Below are 21,162 nucleotides of genomic sequence, written 5' to 3'. Positions count from 1 at the left end.
GCCCCTATCCTCTGGCCTGCTGTCGTGGCCTAAAGCCAATGTTGGTGACTTAATGTTCTTCTCTCCACTACATGGGGCCTGGGGTCGGCCCGGGAGGGATACCGCATTCCTCATACCTAGCGTACCCTCTTACCTTCACCCGCTTTCCTTTCCCCCCCCTTTTTTTTTTTTTTTTTCTTCTTTCTTTCTCTCTTTCTCTTCTTTCTTTCCTCCTCGTTCTGTTTCTTTACTTCTTTCTACCTCTGCTTACTTCTTATTTTTAGTGACATTTTATACTAATATTACTATTATACTTATTATAGCTAGTAATGTTTGATTACCTTTGATGCTGTTTATATGTTTCAACTATGAAAAGTATCACTGCTAACTTGAAAGTTTTATCGTTGGCTGTGGCCAACTTCATTTAATATTTGCTGAGACTTTCTTCTTTGGTGCGATCTACGGGTTGTACCCTGTTGAGTTTAACAATTGTTTCAGCACTGTACCATTGTTTGTATTGTTTATTTGCTTCAATAAACCTGATTTATACAAAAAAGGGGGACCCCCCTCACAAAATGACATGGGGTCCCCCTATAATTGATAACCAGAAAAGGCAATGCAGACAGCTGCGGGCTGATATTCATAGCCTAGGAAGGCACAATGGATACTGCCCCCCCGGATACAAACATCAGCACTCAGCCGCCCCAGAAATGGCACATCTGTAAGATGCGCCAATTCCAGCACTTAAGGTACCGTCGCACTCAGCGACGCTGCAGCAATATAGACAACGAGCCGATCGCTGCAGCGTCGCTGTTTAGGTCGCTGTAGAGATGTCAAACACAGCAGCTCCAGAACGATGCAGGAGCAATCCTGTGATGTAACGGTGACTCATTTATCGTTCTCACAGGTCGTTACCTCCATGTAAAACATTGCTGGCATCGTTGCTTTTGCTGTCAAACACGACAATACATGCCGACCTGATGACCAAATAAAGTTCTGGACTTCTAACTCCGACCAGCGATATCACAGCGGGATCCAGATCGCTGCTGCGTGTCAAACACAACGAGATCGCTAACCAGGACGCTGCAACGTCACGGATCGTTGTCGTTCTCGTTGTAAAGTTGCTCAGTGTGAAGGTACCTTTAGCCTCTCTGGGGTAATGGGGGGTTACTGTCACCTTTGGATTGTAAGGTGACATCAAGACTGTTTAGTAATGGAGAGGTGTCAATAAGACACCTATCCATTACTAATCCTATAGTTGGTAATGGGTTAAAAGAAACACAGCCAGAAAAAAAGTATTTTAATGAAATTAATCACTAAACACAGTTTGCCATCTTTATTAACCCCTTAGTGACAGAGCCAATTTTTTTTTTTAATCTGACCAGTGTCACTTTATGTGTTAATAACTCTGGAACGCTTCAATAAATCCCAGTGATTTTGAGACTGTTTTTTCGTGACACATTATACTGTATGATAATGGTAAGTTTAGGTCAATATGTTTTATGCTTACTAATAAAAAAAAAAAAATATCAGAAATTTGAGAAAAATGTAAAAAAATTTGCAATTTTCAAACTTAATGATTATCTCTTTAATCCAGATAATCATACCACAGCAAAACATTAATAAATAACAGTTCTCTCATGTCTGCTTTATATCAGCACCATTTGTAAAATGTTCTTTCATTTGTTAGCCTTTTAGGAGGTTTAAAAATGTAGCAGTAATTTTTCATTTTTTCAATGAAATTTACAAAAAATTTTTTTTAGGGACCTATCCAGGTTTGAAGTGTCTTTAGGGGTCTCATACATTGGCAAACCCCCAAACGTGATACCAGTTAAACAGTACCCCCTGACATACTGAAAACTGCAGTCTGTCCGTCGATGTGTCCCACACAGTAATACATATCTGGGTATATAGAGTTTGCAACCAGGACAGTGCTAAGATGCTACCGCCCCAGCTGCAAACTACTGGGGAATGAGGAGATGTTGCTGCACAGTATCAGTGACTACCGGTGACGTCACTGATGCTGCCTTCCCTGCCGGCCTGACCCACGCTGAACTGTGTAGCGTAGGAAAATGCCTGTTCACTTTCCCATGCTGCTCTGCCGGCGATCGGCACTAAATCATTAGGATTTGTCCAGGTGGTTGGTTACATCACCACAGAGCATTTACTATAGGTTATATATGACCTCCATGCCCGGAAGTTAATTGTTCTGTGAGCAGGGGTACTATGGGGCCCATGAGCTCTAGGGGGCCCAGCATCACTTGGCATTGGGCCCCATCACTCCTCCTGTCATCACAATTTCAGCATGGCGGCATCCTCAGAATGGGAATACAGCTGAACAGAATGGCGCATCAGGAAGCCGAAAGCTCCCGGTCCACCATTCAGTCCGTGGTCGTGAGACTGTGGTCTGAGACTCCGTACACCGCAGGGGCCAAGTAGTCACAGCACCGCGCCCGTAGTGTGGAGTCTCAGTACTCACACCGGACTGACCAGAGCAGCATGCCGTGGCAATGGGGCCAGGGGAATAGTGCTTTATTTATTGTCAGCATCTGTAGGGCCATAATACTGATTGGGTGGCTGCGGGGGACATAGTAGTGTGTGCGAGGCAATGGGAGCCTGCTAATACCCCCAGATTGACTTGTCGACTGTGAATGCCCCTGCACAGAGTGGAGTCTTCATACTGAGTGGTGTGCTGTGGGGTCCTTATTCACTGTGGGGGTCCTCATTCTGTGTTAGGGTCCAAATTATGTGTGAGGAGCTGTGGGGGCCTTTATACTAAGTGAAGACATGTGGGGCCATTATATTGTGTGAGAGTCTGTTTGGGACATTAGGGCTCATACTCACTTGCGAGCAAAACGGACGAGTGCAATCTGATAAACCAATGCAAGTCAATGGGTGCGAGAAAAAAAACGGACGGAATACGGACCATCCGTTTTCCGTCCATTTTTTACAGATACCTTACCATTCTGTGGCATAGAACACTGTAAATGGCCCTGTAAACGATTGTATAAAAATGGTTTCAGAGAAAAAAAATCGCATTGCATACGGATGTCATACGCATATAAAACGGATGGTGCGATTAAAAATCGCATTGAACTCGCATGACAATCGCATGACAATCGCATAGTTTGCATCCAATTTTTTCGGGCCAGATTACGGACCGTTTTTTTTTTCTAAAAAGTGAGTATAAGCCCTTATACTGAGTATAGGGACTGTGGGCGCCATCATACTGAGTGGGGGCATCATACTGACACCGTATATGTGGGGTGATACTGTAGGAAGGAGGATTCACTGGGGGAACCAAACTCACTGTGTTTGGGTGGGGGCGCGCTTGACAGCATCAAACTTTGAAATGGATATAAAAAGTATATTGCTGGTGAGAACACTAAAGGGCTTGGATGGATGGATGGATGGATAGATAGATGATAGATAGAAGGATGGATGGATGGATGGATAGATAAATGCATGGATGGATGGATGGATAGGTAGATAGATAAATAGATAGACGATAGATAGATAGATAGATAGATAGATAGATAGATAGATGCATGGATGGATGGATGGATAAATAGATGCGATGGATGGATGGATGGATGGATGGATGGATGGATGGATGGATAGTATCTTCAGCTGTAGACAAGATGTGATATCACTTTGTTATTAGTTACATGGACCACATTTCACCACTACTTTAGTCTAATATTATGTGAACTATTCATTCTATCTGTATATATTCTCTCCTGTCAAATATCTCGGCTCGCTTCCCATTATACATCATGGTGATCTGCTTTATAAACCCCTCACCCGTCATATTTCTTTTTTTCTACAGGTGGAGACTGTCAGACCCTATTAGACACCAGGGGTCCTTTATCTGTCCCCTTGGCCCGCTTGTATTTTGCAGAAGCGGTTGTTGCTGTAGAATACTTGCACAGCTATGGTGTGGTCCACAGAGACCTGAAGCCAGGGAAGTAAGTGCCCCCTCTAGTTTGATAAAGGAAGTTATCATTTATTTATCATTTATTTCCATATAGTCTGCAAGACTAAAACCATCTTTTCTTCCACAGCCTCCTGATAACATCTACTGGACACATTAAAGTTACTGATTTTGGTGCTTCAAAACTTGGTGTCATGATACCAAAAAAGAACAACTACAAGCAATTAGCAGAGGAGATCAGCAGAGAGTTCCGGGACCATGAGGTGGGCATCACTTACAGAAACACAGCTTGTTCTTTACTAATCTCATCACAATGTTTCTTCTCTGCATTCTTCATTTCTAGAGATCTTTTCCGCTGATATTTTATCTTCTGTCATTGTGTTTTTATGGTGAGAACTTGTCATAATAATGGAATGATCAATCTCATCTCTTTCTTCTGTTGGTTTCCAGGTCTGCGGTACCCTACATTTTATAGCCCCAGAGGTCATCCTGAGGAAAGGCTATGGAAGACCTGTTGACTGGTGGGCAATGGGGATCATACTACATCAATTCCTTGTGGGATCTGTACCATTTGATGGGAATTCCCGAACTGAGATTGAAGAAAATATTGTCGGTGGTAAGTGGATTAATCCAATCATTGCTTTGGTTGGTTACATTTGTTCACCTATTTCTTTAGCTTTATCTTACAGTCCAATAAAGATGTTTCATTTTCTGTAATTTTCTATTTAACAGGACACCTACGTTGGGATTGTCAACCCATTCCTCCCTTTGATGCTCAGTGCCTCATCACTGACCTGCTGATAAAAAATCCTGAACAAAGACTTGGGACAGGTATCAATTTGCTTATTAGACATAGGACATATTGCTCATGTCTAGGAGAATCAGCACTTCTCTATCAGCTCATCCATTTCTAATTCTTCATAATATGACTTTTAGTAAATTTCTTTCATGTTTGCTCAGAAACGTCATTAGTTCAGATTAAGTTAAACAGTTCAGATATGGAACAGTCTCTGACAATATCCGCAACACTTTTGTTTTGTATTTTCCAGCAGAAACATTTGAGATCAAGAGTCATCCATTCCTGACTGGCTTAGACTTTGACAACCTTCTAAGTCAGAAGCCGGAGTATGTTCCTCAGGTTGCATCAAACGTGAACACAAGCTTCTCTATCAGTAAGTAGAAGACATCATCTAGATTAAGCAGCTGCTTGTCTCGTCTACCATAATTTGAGACAATCGGTTCCCATTAATATTACGGATAAATGGTGACTGTTATATTGACAACCTCTAATAATACTTCATTACCTATGTCTTGTAGATCACTCTGATATAAACAAACATCTGGAAACAGAGGATGAGGACAATGAGAGCTTTATCTACAAAAATTTTACGTCTTCTTCTGAATGGCTTTCTAAAGTAAGTATGAGAACAACAAATATAACAATAGTAAAAAAAATACATCTAAAAGTAAGAAAAAAAAAAAAAGTATTTCATATCTTCTTGTTGTCCACATTTAGCTCTGTACCACCGCTACCAGGATCAATAATGAGGATCCCAAGTCACCTGCAAAATTTACACAAGCATCCTGCACAAACATCTTAGAAATGTGAGTAGACTATAGGGTCATTATTTGCAGCTCCAGGCTGATATATGTGTACAACTCCAAATATAGGACATAAATAGCATAATATCAATTTCAGCATCCATCGCCCCTTGATTAGCAGTCATTAGGCTTCAGAAACTGCTGATGGTAACATCCTATAACTGTAGCCAGTCATGCACGTTTAGTGCTGCCCACACTGTAGATGTAGTAATACATGCCAGCCATTCTTTGTAGTAGTTTTTCACTCTGCTCTATAAAAGGTAGATTTAAGCAAGAAACCTTCCCCACTATAACTCTCATATGTCCTAATAGGTCTTATAGTTGGTGTTAAACTACTGAGGCAACCCCTTTTATACTGCATTTACTTGTGATTTATACGTTTTTCTTCTTCCAAACAGGCAGAAAGAATCTGTTCCTGCATCTATTAGAGATGATGATATTACCAGTTTGCCATGCTCGTCCCCATTGTCAGGTATGTACAAGTCTACAGCACTACAAATGAGAATGTTGACTTCATCTCAAATATTTCCACATGATTTTTCTGTCATTGGTCTCCTATGCTGTCCATGTTTCATTAAGCCCAATTATGTTGCCCATAGACTCATACATTTCGCTAATTTTGTACGGTTTTCCCAGATTACCAGACCATTCATCTGGAGCTGATGTTATCTGTCAGTGATGGGATTGTCGCATGTATGATGGCTGACAATGATTGCTGTCTTCTGTATGATAACATTCCTCTGCTGTTTGTGCACAATAGTATCATGTAATAAGGCGTCCCTTTACTTACATTACGCTGGTAAACAGAGAGTTTGGTGCCAACGATGTCTTAACGGTTTTATATTAAGTTTATCATGCTGATTAAAAATATTGCTTTGGATTTGCCAGAATGGCTCTAGTTTTTTTAAATAATTAATAGTTAATTAAAATTCTGGCCTAGAAAAGTCGCTTTTATAGCATTGTAAGTCTACAAATTGAAATAGAAAATAATTGCATAGGATATTTAATTACCTAGGAAATCATTATTGTTATGGATGAACTTTTGTCACGCTGTGATGGTTTTTCGGTAATGAAAGGGGCCTCAAACTGTCCATGGAACTGGGACCTCAACTATTCGTGTCCCGGGGGTACTCTTGAAGGTAGAGAGGCCTGAGTCTAAAGCAGCCTAGAAATGGTCGTTAACCTCTTCCGCACCAAAGGAAATTAAATTAATTAAATATGGGACACAGACACATGGAAGATCTGAGATTCACGATAAGTAGTGATCTTCTAACCCCAGATCTCCCAGGAGGACGAGACACACTTAACAATTATCTCATATACTAGAACCAATTCAGCAAAAGTAATGGTGATCCCTGAACCTTCAAGAAAGAAACACATGGCATTACCCTATTTGTTGTATTTCCCCCTTCTGAAGGGGTTAAATGGTGGGAAAATATCTTTCTCTCTGTTTTTGCCATTGCACGTACTCACAAGTGCTTTGCAGGTAGTTGGCTAGCAAACCTGGCCAGTCAGGGGACCATAGCAGGGGACGGATAGGTTTCCTTCCCTGTGAACAGTCTGTGATTGGTGTATGTATTAGTAAATAAAGAGGGAGAGGGGGATAAAAGAGGGGAGCACCAGAGATCCGTGCCCGACCGTCAGCGTTTTCCTAGCAGAAGTGCTGCCCCACCCTTCATTTTGTCACAGCCTTAGGGTATGTTTCCACGGTCAGGAAACGCTGCTTGTTTGACGCTGCGCAGAGCTGCAGCGTCAAACAAGCAGCGTCCAGATGTTCCAGCATAGTGGAGGGGATTTTTTGAAATCCCGTCTCCACTATGCGTGGAAACCCGCACGCGGCGGCCCTGCGACTCCGGACATGCTGCGCGTCTTTTCAGATCGCAGCATGTCCGTACACCTTGCGGGGACGCAGCGTCCCCGCAAGGCATATCACAGGGCCCTATGGGACAGAGCGATCATCCCGGATGTGAAGAGTTAACACATCCGGCATGATCGCGTCCCAGAAAGGGGGCGGGGCTTAGCGCCGAGCGGCTTTGCCGCTGCGGCGATACCGCCGGCCATCCTGAACGTGGAGACATAGCCTTAGGGTTAGTCATTCAGGGATTTGTATGAACAGAAAGTTGGAATTAATAGGATTGAGCCTATTGGCCAAGCTAAAACCCAAAATCCATAAGAAAAACCTTGACACCTGAAATGTTATTTATGTAGCAGATCCTAAAAGAGTATTCTGTTACTAAGAGTTTGTTTTTACTTTCTGATCAGAAAATGAAGCTCACGAGGAAATAGAGCAACAAAACTCCGACAATGAAGAAATGGGGGAAAAGAGAGAAGGTAAGTGTGAGAATCAGCTGTATGTTGTGTGATGTCAGTCAGTGAGAATAACTCATGTGGGGCAGATGACATCTGTCAGTGATGGGATATGTATGATGGCTGACAGTGACCCCTGACCTCTGTATAAGATTTCTCTGCCGTTCGGCCACAGTGACCGCACAATAGTATCATGTGCTTTACTTACGTTATAGATACAAAGCAGATTCTATAAGAATACATTGTTACCAAGAGATTTATTTACTTTCTGTTCCGAAATTCCAGCTCCCGAGGAAGCGAAGTCTTCAATTTATTTGAGTGAAGAGCAACAAAGCTAAGAAAATGAAGAAAAGGAGGAAACAAGACAAGGTAAGTGTGAGAATCAGCTCAATGTTGTGTGATGTCAGTGAGAAGAATTCATGTGGAGCAGATGTTAGTAGAGATGGGCGGACGCGTGGATGTTCGGGTCCCTGGGTTTCAGCCAAACTTTATAAAAAAAAGTTTGGATTAGTACCAGAATAGTACCCGAACGTGATCCTGAACCCGGATGGTTCGAAACCCATTCACGTGAATGGGAGGCCCAAACATCCCGCGGTTCCCATGCCGTCCTCTGTGTGACAGTATGGGAAACACTGGCTTCACACGGTGACTTCAGTATGATTGCCGCCAGTCACAGCCCAGGGCATTGCTGACCGCTGTGGGTTCGATTTACAGTGGATCCCTTTGGATTATTTTTTTTTTAAAGGTAAAAAATGGGTAAAAGAGGGTTGGCGAGTGCTTTTTACAATTAAAAGACTTTTCATCTAATGGATGCACCTTTTTTGGGGGGCGGCTGCGGGATGCTTTTTTTTTAGTCAGGGGAGGGCCAAATATCCATGGACTTTCCCAGCCTGAGACTACTAGCCCTCAGCTGTCTGCTTTACATTGGCTGGCTATCAAAAATAGGGGCGATCCCACACCATTTTTTTTAAAGAAATTATTTATTTAGCGCTATTCACCGCTTTATTGCTGACTTCGGCCATCTTCCTGAGGCCGCGCGTGCGCAGATGGAGCGCTCTGCTGCCCAGGGCTTCAGGAAAATGGCCGCGGGATGCCGTGCGTGCGCAGATGGAGATCGCGGCGGCCATTTTCCTGAAGCCGAGTTCGCATATCGGCTTCAGGAAAATGGCCGCCGCGATCTCCATCTGCGCACGCGCGGCATCCCGCAGCCATTTTCCTGAAGCCCCGGGCAGCAGAGCGCTCCATCTGCGCACGCGCGGCCTCAGGAACATGGCCGCCGCCAGCGATAAAGCGGTGAATAGCGCAGATCGCGCTCTTTTTCTTCAGCTGCGCAGTGCATTCCGCTGTTGGGCATGCGCAAACCACTACGCCACCAACGGAAAGATAAGCAAGATCTGGGGGAGAAGAAGAGATTTCACCACGCCCATTTGACAAGACCACCTTGATTGACAGGCGAAAATGGCGACTTTGGTAAGGTATTTCGGCAGCATAGGTGGGGAATCAGGGTACACAAAATACACTATTGTCCAGCACAGCTCAGGCCCTATTTAATGGTATTTTTATCTCATACTGAAAAAACGGGGTGACAGGTTCCCTTTAAGTTTTCACCTTTTTAAGTATTTTACATACACTCACCGGCCACTTTATTAGGTACACCATGCTAGTAACGGGTTGGACCCCCTTTTGCCTTCAGAACTGCCTCAATTCTTCGTGGCATAGATTCAACAAGGTGCTGGAAGCATTCCTCAGAGATTTTGGTCCATATTGACATGATGGCATCACACAGTTGCCGCAGATTTGTCGGCTGCACATCCCAAAGATGCTCCATACAAGGCAGGATGGATCCATGCTTTCATGTTGTTTACGCCAAATTCTGACCCTACCATCCGAATGTCGCAGCAGAAATCGAGACTCATCAGACCAAGCAACGTTTTTCCAATCTTCTACTGTCCAATTTCGATGAGCTTGTACAAATTGTAGCCTCAGTTTCCTGTTCTTAGCTGAAAGGAGTGGTACCCGGTGTGGTCTTCTGCTGCTGTAGCCCATCTGCCTCAAAGTTCGACGCACTGTGCGTTCAGAGATGCTCTTAGGCCTACCTTGGTTGTAACGGGTGGCGATTTGAGTCACTGTTGCCTTTCTATCAGCTCGAACCAGTCTGCCCATTCTCCTCTGACCTCTGGCATCAACAAGGCATTTCCGCCCACAGAACTGCCGCTCACTGGATTTTTTTTCTTTTTCGGACCATTCTCTGTAAACCCTAGAGATGGTTGTGCGTGAAAATCCCAGTAGATCAGCAGTTTCTGAAATACTCAGACCAGCCCTTCTGGCACCAACAACCATGCCACGTTCAAAGGCACTCAAATCACCTTTCTTCCCCATACTGATGCTCGGTTTGAACTGCAGGAGATTGTCTTGACCATGTCTACATGCCTAAATGCACTGAGTTGCCGCCATGTGATTGGCTGATTAGAAATTAAGTGTTAACAAGAAGTTGGACAGGTGTACCTAATAAAGTGGCCAGTGAGTGTATATTGTTTTTTTTTTTTTTTTTTTTTACGCTCCTCAATGTGGGCGCATTTTTTGTTTTCTAAACGACTGTCACCGATTCATTAATTACAGCTAATAATTCACTATTTTTTTGCGCACATGCACTCCACATCCCTAAGAGTGATTTTATGTATGCCTGAAATCCCCTCACCTCACCCACAAATTTAACGAATTTTAAACTGAACATGTGACTCTTTGCTCAAAAAAGGAGTATTTCAGATTATGCCCTAAATCAGTACGTGCCCCATTCTGAAGAATGTGATGCAAAAAAAATGTCAACAAATGCCACAGGACAGAAAAAGAAAAGGGACCTAAAAAACAAAACAAAAAAAAAAGGCAAATGATGAATTGGGCCGTGGGTGTTTTATTTGCCTCATATTTATTCTCAGATTCTGCCTCCTCTTTTTGAGATCCTCCAGACAAAAAGGGGCACAGCTGGAAGAGAGTGACATACGACTACCAGATCAGACTACACAAGGTTTGTAGTCCGAGAGGAAAAGAAAAGGAAAACAACTGACCAAAAGACCAACAATAAAAAGTCCAGATAAAAAGAAATAAAAACTAAAAACTAAATTAAAATAACAATAAAAGGGTGTAAAGGTGTGTATACCAAATTGTGTATTACCTAAGTAGTGCAGAGAAAAATATTTTTATAATATTGTTACTTTTATTTATTATTTTTTATTTTTTTATCTGTTTATTTCCACTTGTTTTATATACATTATGAATCGCAATCTTTCCATGTACTCAGTGTTTAAATGGATGTGCGGCCTAACAATTTAAATTGTTATTGCATACATTGTCCTTTTGGCTTCCATTATTGTTTTTAATCTTGTGAGCAACATTTAATAAAGTATTTTTCTATGTTTGGACTTTCGGTCGGTTGTTTCCCTTTTCTTTTCCTCTTGGTATTTCCCGATTGTCCGTGATTTGTTTCACATGGTCCAATGCTAGTGGTTGCTACACTGATTTGGTAACTTTTAATTTTACAATTTAGAATTTTCATTAATTTCTACTTTTTTTTTTCTCCTACTAGCATTTCCTTTGGTTTCTTTGTTTTTTTTCCGTTCTAAGGTTTGTAGTCTGTAACCATGGAGAGACATAGGTCTGCATGGGAGCTGAGTACATAAGCACATTCTTTGTATGTAGTGTCTTGAAATCAAGAAGTTGCACAAGTTTACATACCCTTTAACATGCACTTATTCTGCTCTATTAGGCATGTTGCATTCAAGAAGCTTTAAAAACAAAAGTCAGATTTTCCCAGAGTTGTAGGTCAAGTGACTGCGCACAAAGGAAGCTGGAGCTTTATGTGAAGTGATTCTAATGAGCGGCAAACCAGTGGAAAAATTCTGTCCAAGGGGCAGCAGCCTTTACCGTAAAGACCCCATCATACAACTGACATAGAAGGCAAACAACTAGTAATCAGGCAGCAAGAGACAAGGTCAATGAGGGGCTGTAAAGCCGCGGGCAAGTGAGCTGCACAGCGCTGTGAAACCCTGCAGGGGGCGCATTCCCATGTGGCCTCTAAGCGGCTTCACCAGTGGCTACGTTGACCCTGACACTGAGCGTAGGGGTCTGGATGAATGGACAGGTCATGCTACTACCCCACAAGGGTACGCCAGCGGACAAATCCACTTATAGTTATGACAGGTAAGGGTTAATTAAAGTATTAAGAAAAAACTTTTAAAGGAGTCCCTTTCTTTGCACAGCCATGTGCCTATAGCACTCATGAGCTCCAATATAAAAGCTGAGTTGAGTATTCCACTAATCTGGCATTTGATCATCCAGAAAGTTTGATTAACAATGTTTTATAATCCAGAAAGTCTGATAGTCCAGAGTCCGATAATCAAGACATTTGGTGTTGGGAAATCAGCAGTAACAAATCTGCACTAAATCCTGCAGATTTTATAGCAGATTTGCCGCAGCACCTATAATTTTAAAAAGGAGGGTACTCGGCTTTCTAATTTGCTTCTGTTCCCAGGTTGACGCTAGCTCGGTCCCCCGACAGTCTCTGGCCTCCACTGATGATGTGTCAAGATGTGACTGTTGCAGCTTGCGATTGGCTGCAGTGGTCCTGGGCAGTGGCCAGGATAAGAGACCGACTCATATTATCGTGGGAGCAGCAGAAGACCTGGAAGGTAGATTAGTTTCATCATATCTGTTTTGGCAAATCTGCACCAAAATCCACAGGATCTGGTGCAGAATTTTCCTGGTGATGATTTCCCGGCAGATTTTTGTCATATTTGCAACAGAAATCTCCCGATCTGGAGCCAAATCCACAACTCTAGGATCCGATCTCATCTTTGGTGCTGAATTTAAGAAGTTTCAGCCATTTTTTTATCATCTGATAATCTAGAACATCCCTGGAACTGAATGTCGCCATTGAATGAAAACCATCATCATTGAAAGACAAAAAGACGACAGATCCTCTACCTGCCATAAATACTGATGTGCATTTATGTTTTATTCCCATTTTTGTGTTGATGAGCCTTGCTTTGTTTTTTTTTAACAAAAACTTTAAAATAATAAAAAAGTTAGCAATAATAATTTGTAAAAAATTACTTTTCGGCTATGTTCACAGAGGTTTTTTATTAAATGGATCCTCTTAAAAATCCTTTTCATGTACAGCTTCAAATCCACTTGGAAAACGATTTTTATTCATTTACTAGCTGTACTACCCGGCTTCGCCCGGGTTAATGACTGCTGTTAGCAAAATAGAATGTGTTAACAAAAATTTATTCTGCACACAAAAACCACAAAACAAATAGATAGAAATGTAATTATTAAAAGGCAAAAACTAAGCAAATAGAAGCATTTCACAACATATATTAGCTTTGTTATACTGAGAATGTCTTTGTTGCCTATATTAACCAATCAGAGCTCAGGTTAATTAACTGTAGCAAAATAGAAGCTGAGCTGTGATTGGTTGCTATTGGCAGCCTGATAAATCCCCAGCCAACAGGAAGCCCTCCCCCCTGGCAGTATATATTAGCTCACACATACACATAATAGACAGGTCATGTGACTGACAGCTGCCGTATTTCCTATATGGTACATTTGTTGCTCTTGTAGTTTGCTTATTAATCAGATTTTTATTTTTGAAGGACAATACCAGACTTGTGTGTGTTTTAGGGCGAGTTTTATGTGTCAAGTTGTGTGTGTTGAGTTGCGTGTGGCGACATGCATGTAGCGACTTTTGTGAGATGAGTTTTGTGTGGCGACATGCGTGTAGCAACATTTTGTGTGTTGAGTTGCATGTGACAGGTTAGTGTAGCAAGTTGTGTGCAGCAAGATTTGTGCATGGCGAGTTTTGCGCGTGGCGAGTTTTATGTGTGGTGCATTTTGAGTATGTGCAAGTTTTGTGTGAGGCAACTTTTGCATGTGGTGCAACTTTTGTACATGTGGCAATTTTTCTGTGTGTGCAAGTTTTGCATGAGGTGAGTTTTCCATGAGGTGAGTTTTGCACGTGTGGCGAGTTTTGCGTGAGCCTAGTTTTGCATATGGCGAGTTTTGCATGTAGCGAGTTTTGAGTGGTGACTTTTGTGTTTCGACTTTTATGTGGCGAGGTTGGTGTGTGTGTGTGGTGAAATGTGTGCTGAGGGTGGTATATGTGTTCAAGCACGTGGTAGTGTGTGGCGCATTTTGTGTTTGTGTTCATATCCCCGTGTGTGGTGAGTATCCCATGTCGGGGCCCCACCTTAGCAACTGTACGGTATATACTCTTTGTCGCCATCGCTCTCATTCTTTAAGTCCTCATTGTTCACATCTGGCAGCTGTCAATTTTCCTCCAACACTTTTCCCTTCACTTTTTCCCCATTATGTAGATAGGAGCAAAATTGTTTGGTGAATTGGAACGCGCGGGGTTAAAATTTCACCTCACAACATAGCCTATGACGCTCTCGGGGTCCAGACGTGTGACTGTGCAAAATTTTGTGGCTGTAGCTGCGACGGTACAGATGCCAATCCCGGACATACACACATACATACATACACACATTCAGCTTTATATATTAGATATACCTGTATGTAATCTCCTGTATATAGTATATACCTGTGTGTCATCTCACCTATATATAGTATATATCTGTGTGTCATCTCCTGTATATAGTATATACCTGTATGTCATCTCCTCCTATACATAGCATATACCTGTGTCATCTCCTCCTGTATATACTATATACCTGTAGGTAATCTGCTCCTGTATATAGTATATACCTGTGTGTCATCTCCTCCTGTATATAGTATATACCTGTATGTCATCTCCTCCTGTATGTAGTATGTACCTGTATGTCATCTCCTCCTCTATATAGTATATACCTGTGTGTCATCTCTCCTGTATATAGTATATATCTGTGTGTCATCTCCTCCTGTATATAGTATATACCTGTGTGTCATCTCCCCTGTAAATAGTATATACCTGTGTGTCATCTCCTGTATATAGTATATAGCTGTATGCCATCTCCTCCTGTATTAGCCCTCGTTCACACGTTATTTGGTCAGTATTTTTACCTCAGTATTTGTAAGCTAAAATGGCAGCCTGATAAATCCCCAGCCAACAGTAAGCCCACCCCCTGGCAGTATATATTAGCTCACACATACACATAATAGACTGGTCATGTGACTGACAGCTGCCGGATTCCTATATGGTACATTTGTTGCTCTTGTAGTTTGTCTGCTTATTAATCAGATTTTTATTTTTGAAGGATACCAGACTTGTGTGTGTTTTAGGGCGAGTTTCGTGTGTCAAGTTGTGTGTGTTGAGTTGCGTGTGGCGACATGCATGTAGGGACTTTTGTGAGATGAGTTTTGTGTGGCGACATGCGTGTAGCAACTTTTTGTGTGTCGAGTTGCATGTGACAGGTTAGTGTAGCAAGTTGTGTGCAGCAAGTTTTGCGCATGGCGAGTTTTGCGCGTGGCGAGTTTTATGTGTGGTGCCTTTTGAGTATGTGCAAGTTTTGTGTGAGGCAACTTTTGCATGTGTTGCAACTTTTGTGCATGTGGCAATTTTTCTGCGTGTGCAAGTTTTGCGTGTGGCGAGTTTTGCACGTGTGGCGAGTTTTGCATGTGGAGAGTTTTGCGCGTGGCGAGTTTTGAGCGGCGACTTTTGTGTTTCTACTTTTATGTGGCGAGGTTGGTGTATGTGTGGTGAAATGTGCACTGAGGGTGGTATATGTGTTCGAGCACGTGGTAGTGTGTGGCGCATTTTGTGTGTGTGTTCATATCCCCGTGGTGGTGTGATTATCCCATGTTGGGGCCCCACCTTAGCAACTGTACAGTATATACTCTTTGGTGCCATCGCTGTCATTCTTTAAGTCCCCCTTGTTCACATCTGGCAGCTGTTAATTTGCCTCCAACACTTTTCCTTTCATTTTTTCCCCATTATGTAGATAGGGGCAAAATTGTTTGGTGACTTGGAAAGCGCGGGGTTAAAATTTCACCTCACAATATAGCTTTGACGCTCTCAGGGTCCAGACGTGTGACTGTGCAAAATTTTGTGCCTGTAGCTGCGACGCCTCCAACACTTTTCCTTTCACTTTTTCCCCATTATGTAGATAGGGGCAAAATTGTTTGGTGAATTGGAAAGCGCGGGGTTAAAATTTCACCTCACAACATAGCCTATGACGCTCTCGGGGTCCAGACGTGTGACTGTGCAAAATTTTGTGGCTGTAGCTGCTACGGTTCAGATGCCAATCCCGGACATACATACATACATACATACACACACACACACACACATTCAGCTTTATATATTAGATATGGGAAATCTACTTTGTTGTTCATATGAGTTTTTATTTTATTTTAGCGTTTTTTATGAAAAGGTTTTAAAAAACAGTAGGTGTGAAGGGGGGGGGGGGGGATAAAGTTTGTCACTTTTATGAATCTTCTCCAAAGTAGACACTGTCTAGTAAGGAGACTGAAAAAAACCTTCAGGAAAGAAACAAAACCTTTTCAGGAAAAAGTAAAAGTCCTCCAAAAAAGGAGCAGTGAACACCCAAAAAAAACCGAGAAAAAAAAAAAAAACCTTGTGTGAACATAGTCTAAGAGTACGTCCACACTGGGGGAAGCCATCATTGGCTGGAGTTCTCTGCAGGACACAAATATAACAATGAAAACACTGCCACCTATTGGCCGTTTGATAGAATACACAAATTGCAATTTAATAAACAATCCTCATGTTAAAAATGAAATATTCGGAAAGTTCTCGTAATATTTTATAGTAAATGATAAATGAGTTTGTGTTCCGATATCAGACCTTCCCATACTATTATACTAATGTCAGCCGCTTGAACGGGGTCTGAAGGGACCTCCTGTTGTTTTGGGGTGACCAACGCACTTAAGGGGATTTCTAAGAAAGTGCAACGGTAAGTCATATTTAAAGGGTTATTACGGCCATTATGGTGAATGGTTGCTCCTTAGAGGTCTAAGAACTAGTACTTCCATTATTGGGGTCCCCTGCACTAATGATCAGTGAGGGTCCGACGAGACCTTACATTTATCACTCAGGCTGTGCACAGGTTAATGGCTGGAATATCTTTAAGTTTGTTTCATAGAGAAAAGAAGTTTCTATTTTCAGGGTCCTGAAGATGCAGCCCCCTCTATAATGCACAGATGCCAATAGGCGATATGGATAGTGGTTGCCAAATCTTTCGGACCCCCCTGTGTCAGCTCACGTGTATTAGTAGATTTACAGCCCAGTTTCTATATTGGACGGCGATATTACAAAATCACCTTTCGCCTACATCGTTCTCCCACAATGTCCTGAACAGTCACTTCCTAAATTGACAAATGGCCGCGGCGTCACCTTCCCTGTGACAAAGCCGCACTCAGGATCTGCAAACAGAAGTCGGGGTCAATGTCCTGCAGGTCGCAGCAGCTGAATGTGTCAGCCATGTCAGAGCGTATCACCTGCCCGGGCATTATCAGGGCGCTGCTGGCTTCCTACAAGAGACCGATTACCGGAATCATACAGTGGGCCACCACTAACACTGACTCTGGGGGACACCAGTACTACCGACTCTGGGGGGGTCACCACTAACACTGACTCGGGGGGGGGGGGGGGGGGGAGAAACCAGTAACACTGGACTCTGCTGGGCCACCACTAACACTGACTCTGGGGGACACCAGTACTACCGACTCTGGGGGGGCACAACTAACACTGACTCTGCTGGGCCACCACTAACACTGACTCTGGGGGACACCAGTACTACCGACTCTGGGGGGGCACAACTAACACTGACTCTGGGGGTAACCAGCAACACTGGACTCTGGGGGTCACCACTGACACTGACTCTGGGGGGGCCACCACCAACACTGACTCTGGGGGGGCCACCACCAACACTGACTCTGGGGGGGGCCACCACCAACACTGACTCTTGGGGGCACCACTATCACTGACTCTGGGGGGGCCACCACTAACACTGACTCTGGGGGGCACGACTAACACTGACTCTGGGGGGCCACAGCTTGTTGGATTTATGAGACGCTGCTTCAGTCTGTACATAGTGAATCACGTGTTGGGACAACTACTGCTCATGTTTTGGTGTCAGTGGCCGACTCCGGCACAGGGGTCCACCGGGGGCTGTTCCCGATGGCCAATCCGATCCTGAGAGGAAGTAAATTTGTGAAGTCTCTGGATGATACTGTATTTGGAGCAGGCTGGTAAATTATGGATATAATATGGTATATGGAGGGACCTGTAGTCAACACTGTATATGGAAGGACCTGCAGCCAACACTGTATATGGAGGGGACCTGCAGTCAACACTGTATATGGAGGGACCGGCAGCCAACACTGTATATGGAGGGGACCTGCAGCCAACACTGTATATGGAGGGGACCTGCAGTCAACACTGTATATGGAGGGGACCTGCAGCCAACACTGTATATGGAGGGGACCTGCAGCCAACACTGTATATTGAGGGGACCTGCAGTCAACACTGTATATGGAGGGGACCTGCAGTCAACACTGTATATGGAGGGGACCTGCAGTCAACACTGTATATGGAGGGGACCTGCAGCCAACACTGTATATGGAGGGGACCTGCAGTCAACACTGTATATGGAGGGGACCTGCAGTCAACACTGTATATGGAGGGACCTGTAGTCAACACTGTATATGGAAGGACCTGCAGCCAACACTGTATATGGAGGGGACCTGCAGTCAACACTGTATATGGAGGGACCGGCAGCCAACACTGTATATGGAGGGGACCTGCAGCCAACACTGTATATGGAGGGGACCTGCAGTCAACACTGTATATGGAGGGGACCTGCAGCCAACACTGTATATGGAGGGGACCTGCAGCCAACACTGTATATGGAGGGGACCTGCAGTCAACACTGTATATGGAGGGGACCTGCAGTCAACACTGTATATGGAGGGGACCTGCAGTCAACACTGTATATGGAGGGGACCTGCAGCCAACACTGTATATGGAGGGGACCTGCAGTCAACACTGTATATGGAGGGGACCTGCAGTCAACACTGTATATGGAAGGACCTGCAGTCAACACTGTATATGGAAGGACCTGCAGCCAACACTGTATATGGAGGGGACCTGCAGTCAACACTGTATATGGTAGGACCTGCAGCCCAGCCAACACTGTATATGGAGGGGACCTGCAGTCAACACTGTATATGGAGGGACCTGCAGTCAACACTGTATATGGAGGGGACCTGCAGCCAACACTGTATATGGAGGGGACCTGCAGTCAACACTGTATATGGAGGGGACCTGCAGTCAACACTGTATATGGAGGGGACCTGCAGTCAACACTGTATATGGTAGGACCTGCAGCCAACACTGTATATGGAGGGGACCTGCAGTCAACACTGTATATGGAGGGACCTGCAGTCAACACTGTATATGGAGGGGACCTGCAGCCAACACTGTATATGTAGGGACCTGCAGTCAACACTGTATATGGAGGGGACCTGCAGTCAACACTGTATATGGAGGGGAACTGCAGCCAAAACTGTATAAGGAGGGACCTGCAGCCAACACTGTATATGGTAGGACCTGCAGCCAACACTGTATATGGAGGGACCTGCAGCCAACACTGTATATGGAGGGGAACTGCAGCCAAAACTGTATAAGGAGGGACCTGCAGCCAACACTGTATATGGTAGGACCTGCAGCCAACACTGTATATGGGGGGGACCTGCAGTCAACACTGTATATGGGAGGACCTGCAGCCAACACTGTATATGGGGGGGACCTCCAGCCAACACTGTATATGGAGAGACCTGCAGCCAACACTGTATATGGAGGGAACCTGCAGCCAACACTGTATATGGAGGGGACCTGCAGCCAACACTGTATATGGGGGGGACCTGCAGCCAACACTGTATATGGAGAGGACCTGCAGTCAACACTGTATATGGAGGGGACCTGCAGTAAACACTGTATATGGAGGGGACCTGCAGCCAACACTGTATATGGGGGGGGGCCTGCAGCCAACACTGTATATGGGGGGGACCTGCAGCCAACACTGTATATGGAGGGGACCTGCAGCCAACACTGTATATGGGGGGACCTGCAGCCAACACTGTATATGCGGGGACCTGCAGCCAACACTGTATATGCGGGGACCTGCAGCCAACACTGTATATGGAGGGGACCTGCAGCCAACACTGTATATGGAGGGACCTACAGCCAACACTGTATATGGTGGATAGCACTGCAGCCTTGCAGCGCTGGAGTCCTGGATTCAATTCCCACGAAGGACAACATCTGCATGGAGTTTATATGTTTTCCCCGTGTTTGCATGGGTTTCCTCCGGGTACATACTGATAGGGAATTTAGATTGTGAGCACCATCGGTGACAGCGATGATAATGTGTGCAACTGTAAAGCGCTGCGGAATATGTTAGCGCTATATAAAAATAAACATTATTATTATTATTATTATTATTATATGGAGGGACCTGCAGTCAACACTGTATATGGAGGGACCTGCAGCCAACACTGTACATGGGAGGACCTGCAGCCAACACTGTATATGGAGGGGACCTGCAGCCAACACTGTACATGGGAGGACCTGCAGCCAACACTGTAAATGGAGGGGACCTGCAGCCAACACTGTATATGGAGGGACCTGCAGCCAACACTGTATATGGAGGGACCTGCAGCCAACACTGTATATGGAGGGACCTGCAGCCAACACTGTACATGGGAGGACCTGCAGCCAACACTGTATATGCAGGGGACCTGCAGCCAACACTGTAAATGGAGGGGATCTGCAGCCAACACTGTATATGGAGGGGACCTGCAGCCAACACTGTATATGGAGGGGACCTGCAGCCAACCCGGTATATGTAGGGACCTGCAGCCAACACTGTATATGGGGGGGAGCTGCAGCCAACACTGTATATGGAGGGGACCTGCAGCCAACACTGTATATGGGGGGGACCTGCAGCCAACACTGTATATGGAGGGGACCTGCAGCCAACCCGGTATATGTAGGGACCTGCAGCCAACACTGTATATGGGGGGGAGCTGCAGCCAACACTGTATATGGAGGGGACCTGCACCCAACACTGTATATGGGAGGACCTGCAGCCAACACTGTACATGGGGGGGACCTGCAGCCAACACTGTATATGGAGGGGACCTGCAGCCAACACTGTATATGGGGGGGACCTGCAGCCAACACTGTATATGGAGGGGACCTGCACCCAACACTGTATATGGAGGGGACCTGGAGCCAACACTATATATGGAGGGGACCTGCAGCCAACACTGTATATGGAGGGGACCTGCAGCCAACATTGTATATGGAGGGGACCTGCAGT

At 44.4% G+C, this 21,162-nt stretch overlaps 3 long non-coding RNA genes across 8 annotated transcripts in view; 2 read left to right on the top strand and 1 right to left on the bottom strand.

The window, feature by feature from the left end:
• LOC143806426 (uncharacterized) overlaps positions 1–21,162 on the bottom strand; it is a 269,413-nt gene that overhangs the window by 216,418 nt on the left and 31,833 nt on the right. The gene's annotated exons all lie outside the window — the stretch shown is intronic.
• LOC143809546 (uncharacterized) lies at positions 3,820–4,501 on the top strand. The gene is made up of 3 exons (XR_013222328.1): positions 3,820–3,947; positions 4,044–4,176; positions 4,364–4,501. It is a non-coding gene; the product is annotated as an uncharacterized LOC143809546 (long non-coding RNA).
• LOC143809545 (uncharacterized) lies at positions 4,681–7,909 on the top strand. The gene is made up of 3 exons (XR_013222327.1): positions 4,681–5,518; positions 5,914–5,987; positions 7,778–7,909. It is a non-coding gene; the product is annotated as an uncharacterized LOC143809545 (long non-coding RNA).

The sequence above is a fragment of the Ranitomeya variabilis genome, chromosome 2, assembly GCF_051348905.1.
Source record: "Ranitomeya variabilis isolate aRanVar5 chromosome 2, aRanVar5.hap1, whole genome shotgun sequence".
Lineage (NCBI taxonomy): Eukaryota > Metazoa > Chordata > Amphibia > Anura > Dendrobatidae > Ranitomeya > Ranitomeya variabilis.
Note: the sequence above shows the minus strand (reverse complement) of the source record. Positions and strands in the feature narration are given on the sequence as shown.